This window comes from Ambystoma mexicanum, chromosome 7q (assembly GCF_040938575.1).
Source record: "Ambystoma mexicanum isolate Mex_15411 chromosome 7q, UKY_AmexF1_1, whole genome shotgun sequence".
NCBI lineage: Eukaryota > Metazoa > Chordata > Amphibia > Caudata > Ambystomatidae > Ambystoma > Ambystoma mexicanum.
In genome coordinates, this window is record NC_090941.1 from 404,295,589 (window position 1) to 404,308,417 (window position 12,829).

The following is a 12,829-nucleotide window of genomic DNA, read 5'->3' on the forward strand; positions in this document are numbered from 1 at the left end:
ATATGGCATCAACAATCTGTAGTTATCCTGACAGAATGTGCTTATTAGGGATTGTGTTTAGGGTATTGTAACCGACATACGCAGGGTGATAAATAGGCCTCCCATGAAATAGGCCATGTTTCACAAAATGTCTTTTTTCTAAGGGAAACTGTCTACTGAAGTTCTGTTCAAATATTTTCATTTTAGAATAGATTACTATAGGCAACAGCTACAACATGAAGTACATGTCAGGAATCAGGGTTGGCACAGGCGTGGAGTGCTAAAATACGCCTATTGAGACATTATGTGCTGGAAGGACAAGGAAACTTCAGTTCCCAGCATCCTTTGTGTTATTTTGTAGTTTGGCCCGTGCGCGCCTTGCCAGCTGTACTGCATCAAGAATCAAGGCAGCTTAAAGGCAGGCAACGGCGGTGGGCAGGTGTGGCTTATTGTTGATTTGGAGCAGGAGGCAGGCTGCCGCGTTCGGCAACAGGAGGAAGGCGTCCGCGTGCGACGAAACGAGATGCAGGGGAGAAATGCTTGATCGCACGCGATCACGGTGCGGTAGGAGCAGGAGGGGTGCTGAGTAGCCGGCAGAGACAACGCTTGCTGTTCTTCGTCTGGGAAGTCCCACGGGGCTCCCCAGACCTGAGATAAGTAACGCCCTAATCTCTTTGAATTCAATCGGTGTGAAAAACTAAAGTGTGTTTGTTACTCGTATAATTCAAGAACTTGCCAATCTTGTGTGGATTAATGCAGGAAGTACTGCATATGGACAACGACATTTCACTAGTGCCAGGAACTAAAGGAAATGCATTTATGTTGTATGTTGCTAACGCTGCCCGAAGGGCCATGTGTATTGTCTAATTATTTTGGGAAGCTTTCCCTTATGTGTGGTCATATTGCTTGCTTATGTGTTTTAAGAGAATGATATTTCAGAGCAGGATACAGTACACGTATTAAGGTGTGCTATTAAGGAATCAGGTACATGTTAATAGTGCAGGCGATATTTCTGTTCATTCTATGTGAGTTAGAGTAGGGTTTTTTCCTGGTGTTTCCCCAGTCCCATTCACCTTAGGAGTTTCCTTACCCTCTTTCCGGTGTTCCTAATTTCCCCTTCCTATCCACAACCTCTCCCTAACCCCTCTTCCCCCCATTGGCTGCCACGTGGCGACATGTTTCCTAACTCAGGCGCCTGTGCCAACCACGGTGGGAGGGTCGAGTTAGTTCGGCTTCCGTGGTTCGGGGGAGAGTGTCGGTCTCTCTTCCTTCCAGTTAGTGTGATTGTGACATAATAAGCCACCCCCAAATTGGGATACTCACAACCACCTAAGCCAAATGGACCCGACACCTCCACCTTTAGCGGTTGTGCTAAAGGTTTTACAGGATATTCATTTGGAATTAGCACATGCTAGGCAGGAAACTACCACCTTGAAAGCTCAGGTACAAGGGTTGGTAGCGCAAGTTACCCCTTTGGAGGGGCCCAGTACCTCCACTACTGAGGGCACTTCCACTAGGGGCAATCCTACGGTCATTGTCCAACCACTGAGTAGTGCACCATTGGCCTCACCAGAACGTTTTTCAGGGGATCCTAGAAAATACATGACCTTTCTTACCCAATGTAGACTCCATTTTTTGTGCCAACCTGCGGCGTTTGAGACCATCCAAGCCAGAACCGCTTTTGTAATATCCTATTTGACAGGGGAAGCATGACTCCTTGTTATATAACTGGGATAATTTTCTAGGAGAATTTGGTAGACTGTTTGATAGACGGGAGGTTTCATTGGCCCAAGACAAGGAGTTGTTAGGGTTAAGACAGGGATCACGAGATTTGGTTACATATGTTACACAGTTCAATAGATTAGTGATTGAAACTGAATGGCCAGAAGCAAAACAGATGGTACTGTTTTATCAAGGGCTACGGGAGGAAATGAAAGATGCCATTGCGCAGGTAGAACCGCAACCCAGTACTTGTACAGCGATGATAGACCTAGCCCTTAGGTTAGATCATATAATGAATGAGAGAAGGGGAGACAAGAAGAAACCAGAAGCAGTCCCGTTTGAGAGATTGGACAGGAGTAGAGGAGGAAGGAGTAGCGATGTGGAACCAATGCAGATTGGTAGTATCAGAGGTCCGTTATCTGAGGCAGAAAAAGAACAGCGGAAACTTAATAAATTGTGTTTGTACTGTGTGCAGGCAGGTCATTTTATTCGTACCTGTCCTATAATACTCTGCAAAAGAATCTTGGAGGGGAATGAGGCAAGAAGGAAGCGGGAAAAGAGTTGGGGCGACCTTAGGGGGAACTCAGGTGACAGGCCCGAAGGAAGCAAGGTTCCCCAAATTAGTGGCAAATACAGTTGGGAGCAAGACATCTCATTTGTATATTCTGGTAACGTTATGTTGGGCGATGTCTAAGCAAGTGGTGTTGGCTATGGTGGATTCAGGGGCCACAGGTAATTTTGTGGACATTACATTGGCCCACCAGTTAGGGCTACCTGTACAAGATAAACCAAGAGTGGAAGGGGTCCAATCAGTGGACGGTTCTCCGTTAGTATCTGGTCCTATCAAACAACAAACGCATAAGTTACAGATGACATTTGCATCAGGTCACAGAGAAGACATCGCTTTTGATTTAATAGCTGCACCACAGTTTGGTTTCATTTTAGGAATGCCCTGGTTAGTGCAACATAATCCCAGGATTGACTGGGAAAAGCAGACTCTAGAGTTTACGGAGCAGAAGTGTCAAGGACACATGATATCTGAGATGGAACCTTCGGGATGTTTGGTTGATCAAGAAGGAAAGGATCAAGTGGTAGGAGCAATGGAAGCAGAGATTCCCTTGCAATACCAAGAGTTCGTAAAAGTATTTGACAAAGGTGGGGCAGAGCAACTACCACCCCTTAGACCATATGATTGTGTCATTGAATTGGAGGAGGGGGCGAAGTTGCCTAGTAGCAGAATCTACGCCCTGACAGAAACGGAAAATGAACATTTAAGAGTGTATCTGGATGAAATGCTGGAGAAGGGGTTCATTAGACATTCCACGTCCCCTGTCTCCTCTCCCTTGTTTTTTGTCCCTAAGAAAGAGGGGACATTACGAACTTGTATTGATTACTGCGCATTGAATAAGGTGACCATTAAGAATAGGTTTCCCTTACCTCTAATTTCAGTATTATTGGATCAGGTGCAGGCGGCAAAAATATACACAAAATTGGACTGAAGGGGGGCATACCACTTGATCAGAGTGCGGGAGGGGGATGAGTGGAAGACGGCATTCCGGACAGAGTTTGGTTTATTTGAATACTTGGTCATGCCGTTTGGATTATGCAATGCTCCTGCGGCATTTCAATTCTTTATGCAAGAAGTTTTGAGAGATTTTATTGATGTGTTTGTCATAGTTTACACTGACGACATTTTGATTTATTCAGTTTCACCAGAACAACATGTTCAGCATGTGAGAGCAGTGCTTCAGAGGTTACAGGAGTATCAGCTCTGTGTAAAATTGGAGAAATGTGCTTTTCACACTAGGCAGGTGGAGTTTCTAGGGTTTATTCTCACTCCAGAGGGTGTAGTGATGGATGCAAAGAAAGTACAAGCTGTAACAGATTGGCCATCCCCTCAATGTATCAAGGACGTTCAATCATTTCTAGGATTTGCCAATTTCTATCGGCGTTTTATTAGTAATTTTTTAGCCATTGTAACGCCAATTACACGATTGCTTAAGAAGGCAACACCATTCGTTTGGGGTCAAGAAGCAGAAAAGGCTTTTCAGACTTTAAAGGTAGCTTTTACCACTGCACCAGTGTTGAGACATCCAGACACAAGTCAAGCCTTCAAGGTGGAGACTGACACTAGTAACTTGGCGGTGGGGGCTATTTTGTCACAGAAGGATATGGAGGGAGCGTGGCATCCAGTGGCATTTTATTCTAGAAAGTTATCAGGTTGTGAACAGAATTATTCTATCATGGATAAGGAGTTGTTAGCTATTCGATCAGCTTTTCTAGAATGGAGACATTACCTGTTGAGGGCTAAGCATCAGGTAGTAATGGTGACTGATCACAAGAATCTGCAATACTTTAAGACTGCTCACAAACTTAGTCCCAGACAACTCCGCTGGTCTCAGTATTTCAATGAATTTGATTTCGTAGTAACCTTCAGGCCAGGAAAGAATAATGGCAAAGCAGATGCACTGTCTAGGCAGCAAAATTTGGAGAATGTGGAGAGTGAAGTAAGAGCAATTATTCCCTTAGAGAAAGTCATTGGAGCAATTACCACCAACTTAATTGGGGAGGTCAAGAGAGCATTACCACCTCGGCAACTCCAGAAGTGGCGGGACAGTCATCTAGAAAGAAAGGTGCGGCAGGGGTTGCCGTACCATCAAGACCGATTATTTCTACCTACTAAAGACGTACAGAAAAAAGCATTATATTGGTGTCATAATTCTCCATTAGCAGGACATACTGGTCAAAGGAAAATGCAAACTATGCTAGAAAAGTATTTTTGGTGGCCTACATTGAGACAGGATGTGAGCAACTATATACTAAAATGTGAGAATTGTATGAGAAACAAAGCAGATCATGCAAAGAAAAGAGGGTTACTTCAACCATTATCCACTCCTGAGAAGGTATGGACCCATATATCAATTGATTTCATTACCAACCTTCCACCTGATAAGCAGTTTGACACTATTTGGGTAGTGGTGGATTTCTTGTCCAAACAAGCGCATTTCATTCCTTGTGAAGGAATACCTGGAGCAGGCAGGTTAGCGGAGTTGTCTCTTCAACATGTGGTTAGACTACATGGTTTGCCAAAAAGTATTGTCTCGGATAGAGGACCTCAATTCACTTCACGGTTTTGGCGAGCTTTCTGTCGCATGTTGGGAATCAACTGTGCTCTCTCTACGAGTTATCATTCCCAAACTGATGGTCAGACAGAACGGGTCAACCAAACACTCAAACAATATTTGAGAGGCCATTTAGGTGATGGCCGAGAGTCTTGGGTACAGGCACTCTGGTTGGCTGAATTTACATATAACAACACACTGCACACGTCATTGGGTATGTCTCCTAACGAATGCTTATTTGGGTATGAGCAGAATATGGTACCAGAACATTTACCTGTGTTGCAAGATCGAAAACAGTTGCTTCTCAAGATCCGATAGAAGGCGCACACCAATTTGGAACAGGCTAAGAAAGCCTATAAAAGACATGCGATAAACACTGACAGGAGAGTCTGCGTTATAAAGCAGGAGACAGGGTTTGGTTATCAACCAGAAACCTCTCCATAGTTGGATCTCGTAAATGTATGCCTAGATTTATTGGACCTTATGAAATCATTGCATGTGTGTCACCAACAGCTATGAAACTACGTTTGCCTAAAACTCTACAAATACACCCGATATTCCATGTTTCTTTGCTTAAACCCGCAGCTCCAGGGACAACTACGAAGAAACCCCCAGCCATAGTGAAAGATGGGAACATGGTATACGAAGTAAAACGCATTGTGGATTCCAGAAGAAGATATCGACAACTATGGTATTTGATCCACTGGGAAGGTTACGGCCCTGAGGATTGTTCTTGGGAACCAGCTAGAGAGGTTCATGCTCCCAGGTTAGTGAAACAATTTCATTTACGCAACCCAGGTAAACCAGCTCCTCAGGTCCTGGGAGGAGCCCTGGAAGAGGAGGTAATGTCAGGAATCAGGGTTGGCACAGGCGTGGAGTGCTAAAATACACCTATTGAGACATTATGTGCTGGAAGGACAAGGAAACTTCAGTTCCCAGCATCCTTTGTGTTATTATTTTGTAGTTTGGCCCGTGCGCGCCTTGCCAGCTGTACTGCATCAAGAATCAAGGCAGCTTAAAGGCAGGCAACGGCGGTGGGCAGGTGTGGCTTATTGTTGATTTGGAGTAGGAGGCAGGCTGCCGCGTTCGGCAACAGGAGGAAGGCGTCCGCATGCGACGAAACGAGATGCAGGGGAGAAACGCTTGATCGCACGCGTTCATGTGCGGTAGGAGCAGAAGGGGCGCTGAGTTGCCGGCAGAGACAACGCTTGCTGTTCTTCGTCTGGGAAGTCCCACGGGGCTCCCCAGACTCAAGATAAGTACTTGTGGGGGCAATATATTTCTGAATTGCTTGGAATGATTTACCGCTGTTTCAATATTTGTCTGGGAAGTCCCGCGGGCTTCCCAGACCTGAGATAAGTAACGCCCTAATCTCTTTTAATTCAATCGGTGTGAAAAACTAAAGTGTGTTTGTTACTCGTATAATTCAAGAACTTTGCCAATCTTGTGTGGGTTAATGCAGGAAGTACTGCATATGGACAACGACATTTCACTAGTGCCATGAACTAAAGGAAATGCATTTATGTTGTATCTTGCTAACGCTGCCCCAAGGGCCATGTGTATTGTCTAATCATTTTGGGAAGCTTTCCCTTATGTGTGGTCATATTGCTTGCTTATGTGTTGTAAGAGAATGATATTTCAGAGCAGGATACAGTACACATATTAAGGTGTGCTATTAAGGAATCAGGTACATGTTAATAGTGCAGGTGATATTTCTGTGAGTTAGAGTATGGTTTTTTCCTGGTGTTTCCCCAGTCCCATCCACCTTAGGAGTTTCCTTACCCTCTTTCCGGTGTTCCTAATTTCCCCTCCCTATCCACAACCTCTCCCTAACCCCTCTTCCCCCCATTGGCTGCCACGCGGCGACCTGTTTCCTAACTCAGGCGCCTGTGCCAACCACGGTGGGAGGGTCGAGTTCATTCGGCTTCCGTGGTTCGGGGGAGAGTGTCGATCTCTCTTCCTTCCAGTTAGTGTGATTGTGACAGTACAGAATTAAAGCATGATGTATAAGGTGTACTCAGCCATTAGAACTATAGGTCCAGGCCAATGTTCCCTCTAATTATTATTCTCTGTGTGGAACCGTTTGGCTGTTGTGGACACAGTATTTTCGATGTGCGCTACTGACTAATGAGGTAAGCCACTTTGTGAGCATGCATATTTAGTGAATTATCATCTCAAAAGAGAGTTTGGAAAATAATTTCCTCTTCCCAACCACCACAATTCTTTACAAATCTGTGTAAAAGATGCATTTTCCAAAGACATAGGTTAAAAAAGTATGTTATATGTTATAAAGAGAACTCATCAACCAATCCAAGACTTCAACATCTGCCAGAGGAACTTGCAAACATACTTCTATGCAGAGAAAAATGTGTTTTCTATGCCACTGAAAAAACCCAAGAGCTATTTGTTTTTGTAATACACATTACGATCTGGCTGTCTATTAATTGAGACAGAATACAACATTTGCAGATAGATTAATGGCAATTAAAAGCAATGTGTCAAAAACATGCCAATAGGAGTTCCAGTGCCACTTTAATGAAGCAATACAAGGGCCAGGAGAACATGCTGCTAATGATTTGTGTAAGAATGATAATTGCATGTGCCTCTGCTTACTATCCACATTATGTTGCCCTGTGAGTTGTGATAACACCAGTCTTACAGCTAAGAGACTTATACACACTATCCATTTTACTCCCCCAAAAAAAGGAAAATGTGCTTGTTTAGTGCAGTCCAACTGGTGTGGAACTACACAAGACTTATCTCCTTGGTATTAGGTAACCCGCCTTTTTAATATAAGCCTGTACTACACAAGTTAGCAATGTGACTGAGCAGCCAGGCTTATCTTAAGAGGGGTAATGTGAGTTGTAGAGCTGTACAATGAAATCAGTAAATACAAGAATCCAATTAAACACTTACACACTTAAAGTTATATAATAAATATTTATTTATTTATACACAAAGATATTTAAAGCATTCTTTAAAAAGCAGTAAATAGCTGTTACATTAATCCCAAATTAGGATTCAATTCAAACAGTGAACAATAAAACAGGTGAATAAGTCATTCATATGTTACACATGTTCCAGCAGCCTGAGATGACATCATTTGAGGTCAGTAGAGCATTCATATAGTATCACCTTTGCAATATTGAGTTTCTAAGGACGGGGAGATTAGGGTTAGACCAGAACAGACTGATAGGTTATAGGAACAGTTAGATTCTCCCAAAGGGATGCAGGCAGTCAATTATCCCAGCATTAAACTGTTCAACATTGAAAACCTGTAAGGAAACAAACACTGCCAAAGCCAATAGGTTCAGAAGGACGCCTTAAGGGAGCCAGGACAGCCAAAGTCAATGGACAAAGTCTAAGCTCTGATGTTCTTCTTCTTTAAAAAACGTTCTTAAATAATCAGTGTTCAAAAGAGAAATCACAGCAGCTCAAGAGGAGTCACCTTTAGAAAGCACAAGCTGTAAGGCCAATGCAGGTAAGTTGATGTCAACTTAGTGTAGGTTTAAATTGCACTCCCAAAGATTGGAAGCACCCAAAATGGTAAAAGGATAAAATACCCCAAGCCACACAGCACCTTGAGAATGAAGAAAGTGTTCCAGCTGGTTGCCTTCAGGATGCATTGCAGTAGAACCTTGTTCCTGGTCCTTGAAAGTGGTGACAAAAGGGAGGAAATATGGTGGGCTCATGCAGCAGCACTCGAAAGAAGGACTCAGCAGCAATGGATTTCCCTAGATTCAGTGGCTCTTTGTGGTTTTAGCACCTTTTTCTCAGCGCTAATGAAAAATGAGAAGCCCTGTTTAGGATTTCCTTGATCCCTCGGTCCTGGACTCTGTTGAGGGGACTCTGGACATGGATTTCTTGTTCCTATAGGGTCCTCTGGATGCCCACTACGATCTGTCCGGATGCAGACTTTGGAAGACAATGCACTCAGAACTGGTCAAGGTACCCCAAGTATTGAACTTCTGCAGCGTACAAAAGTCGCAGCAAGTCGGGGGTTGCGCCAAAATAGAGTTTGTCTCGCGGCTAGTTGGTCCCATTAGCCTAATGGAGGAAGTTGTCCTTGACAGGTCTTCCCTGTCGATTCGAAAACAGGGTCAGTACAGCTGCAGGGCTTCACCGGGCTCTTTGCGGTCTAGGGGGTGCTGCTGGCATCTTTTCTTATCTTCTGCTTTGGATGTTGTCCTCCAGTGGGTGACTCTGCTCTTAGTCCCAAAACATCTTGCTTTCCATGCAAGTTCCCATTCATTCACAGCCCTAGGCTGTCAATCAGACAGCAGGGTGGCTGTCCTTGCAGGACAGCCAGCCAGCCAATTGGAACTGGTTTCACTCAGTCACACCTAGAGACAAAGGCAGGGAAATTTCGGGATGCTCCGTCACTTGCTGCCTTTCCAGACAAACTGGAACCTGGGCGGGCTTCAGGGATGAAGCCTGCCAATGACAAACTACACAAAGGACTCAAACCTGATGCAAACAACAGAATAAAAGCCTAGAAACTAACTAACAAGAAATTACAAAAAAAAAGACAGGGGCCATTTTGAGAAAAGTATCACCCTTGTTTGCAGCAATGCAGCTGAGGTATCAGCCTGCAGATACATGTCACTAGGTAGTAAAAATGATACCACTGCCACCAGCCATTCAAGTGAGTTAGCGTAACAACATCGTACATGAGGAATGGGTTAAAGGAATTACTATGTAACCCCCAGCACTCCACATAGGGTGGTGTGTGCTGGGCCCATTAAGTAAAGGTAAGTAAGAAAGGGGTCATCTTACAATTCTTGGGAACAGTAGTTCACCCAAGAAAATGTAGTTAAACATTAGGAAAAGTCCAAGGGCCTTTTCAGTGGCATACACGAAAGGTGCTGTGTGTCACAATGCAAACGCAGATGCCTATGGAGTTTGCCAGACTCCATAAAACAGTAAGGAACATAGAAAATCATAGTCAGGAAAACACATGAGGAAGTGAGAAAAAGGTCCCACTCATTCAGAAGTAAACATTAAAAAGCCCTGAGTCCAGCAAAAGAGCTAGGGGTATCTACCGTTAAAGGGAATTGACACACAAATCAAAATTCTCCCTAACACTCCCTAACAAAAATGAGAAGCAACAAACATATAGGAAGTAAACCCTCCACCCCCAACCTTTGCTTGAACCTACAAAGCTCTCCTGATATTTGTTGGAATCAGTGACCAGCAGAACAGTGGCATAGGAAGAAACTCTAATAATATTAATGCCTGATCCTGAGAGGAATTTTAAGGGGAAAGAACATCTTTTAATTAGCCCTTATGGGCAAATCTAGTTACTTTTTTACTCCCTAAAAATCTTTTGACTCCAAGTAGTGATCAAAATATGATTAGAGCCTCACTTGTAACCCTGACATAGAAAGTGAAATGACAGGGAACATAAGTACGTCTATAGTTTTGCCCACCCTTCCGCACTAGAGCCTAGACATAATTAAACAAGGGCCTTATTGAGGTTTATTATGGATCCCTGTTGAAGAAAATCACATGTATATGCCTTTTAAGTTAATAGCATCAAATCTCAGAGATGCAACAGATTGAGTGCCTTCTTCTGTAACTATGGATCTCTCGTCTGTAATTCGTTACCAGTTAAATAAGATGCAGGGAGATGCTACAGACGATACACATAGGCACATAGTTATATTGAAAAGCCCTCAGTAACTGAGCATTGAAAGAAAAAGAAGGTGCTGTTGTCTAGAATGTTGTTAGAATGTCCTATCCTTTAGCAAACAAACAACACATTTCCTTCAGTTTACTGCCAAAACATTTGACTTGGTTTTTGAATTTGCTTCTTTGTTCATCACCCGCAAGGAGTGTGCACCTGTGCCCTTCCGCCCATACCATTCCCTGACCCTATGCTAGCCGCCAATACTAGTTGATAGAGAACTGTAAAAAGTGATGGATTGTAGCAGTAAACAATCACTGGGATATTTGCAGACAGTTTGCAAGCAAGGAATATGCCTCAAAATGATATTGCGTGCATTTTAAGAATGTAATGACTCTGCATGTACAGAACTATTTTGCAGTGCATACAAGATTGTTTGCAGCATTGCCACCTTTATATTATTGTGTAGGAAATGCACAGGTGCTCAGTGAAACAGTTTGTGTATGGCAGTGAGTTGCCATATAATGTGTGAAGGCCTATGACCAATGGAACTCTGAACACTTGGAAAGGCTGCACATTGTGTGAAAATCATTCTACTATCTAAATATACGGTGCTATGATACTATAGACTCGTAATGCCAGGCATAGTCCATACCCATTATCCCTTGTAGGCCAAGTAAATGGTGTTGGAATGTTGCTCTCTACTTACAGGGCAATGGTCACGATGCTAAAGTAGGAGATGCTGCATCACATTTGGCTTCTCGAAATCCTTAGAGGGCAAATAAATATTTGTGTTTTATAATGCGTTAACTTGCAAGAGGACCGCTTCAAGCACTAGCGTGTCATATGTGCTCAGAAGACAAAGTATGGGATAAGGTTACACATCCACGTTGTCTGATTACTTACAGCCAGTATCCGACATTGGAGCTGGAATATGAAGACTAGTTAGGTATTTTAAGGGAAAGAAAATGTCAGGTAATTGCTGTGGCTTGTGCCTTATTAAATCTTTTTGAATAGGTGATAATTGTCTGTGTGTGCTGCTAAAAATCTTCTCAGCGGCACCCAGAAGGAAGCTGGGCAAGCGCACATGCGCACAGCTTAGAGGGAACATTGGTACGGGGTAACAAAAAAGTTGACCAGAGGATGAATCTAGTGTTAATGTCAGTCATTGTTCATATAGAGTATACACATGGTGTTGTCTGCCTGTGTCCTGCTCACAATTTCAGTCTATATTCACCATGAGCACAAGCCAAACCCTAAATAAACTGACCTATGTGCATTCCCCAAAGTTAAGGCATTCAGATGTAAAACTACTGTTATATATTTGTGTCATGTTCTACATCCACTATCTGCAGCTTAAGTCTTTTGTTTAGTGTCTCTAAACAAGAAGAACTTCATAGGAGCCATTGTGTGTGCCAAATCCATTGTGTGATGTTCTTGCATAGAATTCCTAAAGTGGGACCTAGTACAGATGATGCATTTGGTGATGTCATCATTGATGATGCCATGCGTGTCAGTATGACCAGCGCATGGTGGGAGCAGAAGTTATGGATGCATCATTTACCATAAGTGTGCATTTCACACGTTTTTATGAATTCAGCCTCTATCTCTAGGACGATGGTCACCGCCCTATAGTTAAGGTGAGTCAGACTCCCATAGGAACTTCGAACCATTCGATTGCTAGTAAGATTCATTTTAAAATAACATTATTAAGAAAACAAAACAAAGTTGCAGCCCATTTCTCATTGATTTTCCCGTAGAAAAAAAGGTAAATTTGTGTCAGATAGCACAGTCCAAACAGCTGGACCGATGTGGCACAGGTCCAACACAACTTTGGCATGAAGGGTTTACTCGTGGCCTTTTTTTGGTTTGGGGTTATTTCATGCAGTAGTTGTATACATATTTGATGGAGAAGGGAGCTGCCTCCTTCTCGAAAATAGATAGTTATATCTCGGGTAAATTGCCAAAACTGGGTGTTTTTAGAAATGAAACATTTTGGTTTTCTCTCTATGCAAGAGATAGCACAGCTATAGCCGAGGCGATCAGAACATGAAACAGAGAAAAAAAGCCACCTGCGGAACAAGAAACATTCAAATGCCATCAGGCTAAAGGTGATGGGGTGGCTAGAGGCCAGCAAGTGAAATTCTGGAGTTGGAGTGGGTTTAGGGACTGAGTTTGCAACACAAAGCTTTTCTGTAACCTTGGCTATATCCGCAAATAGCCAACATCTCAAAGTAAACTATGCCACAGAAACAGTGTGTGTTGTGGGGGAAATGGGAGAGGGCAGGGTAGTTGAGGAGGCCATCTAGGAAGTGGGGGAGCTGGCACAGATGAGGGGGCACACTGCACTTGTCATGGTGATACAGTTTTTTAATATGTC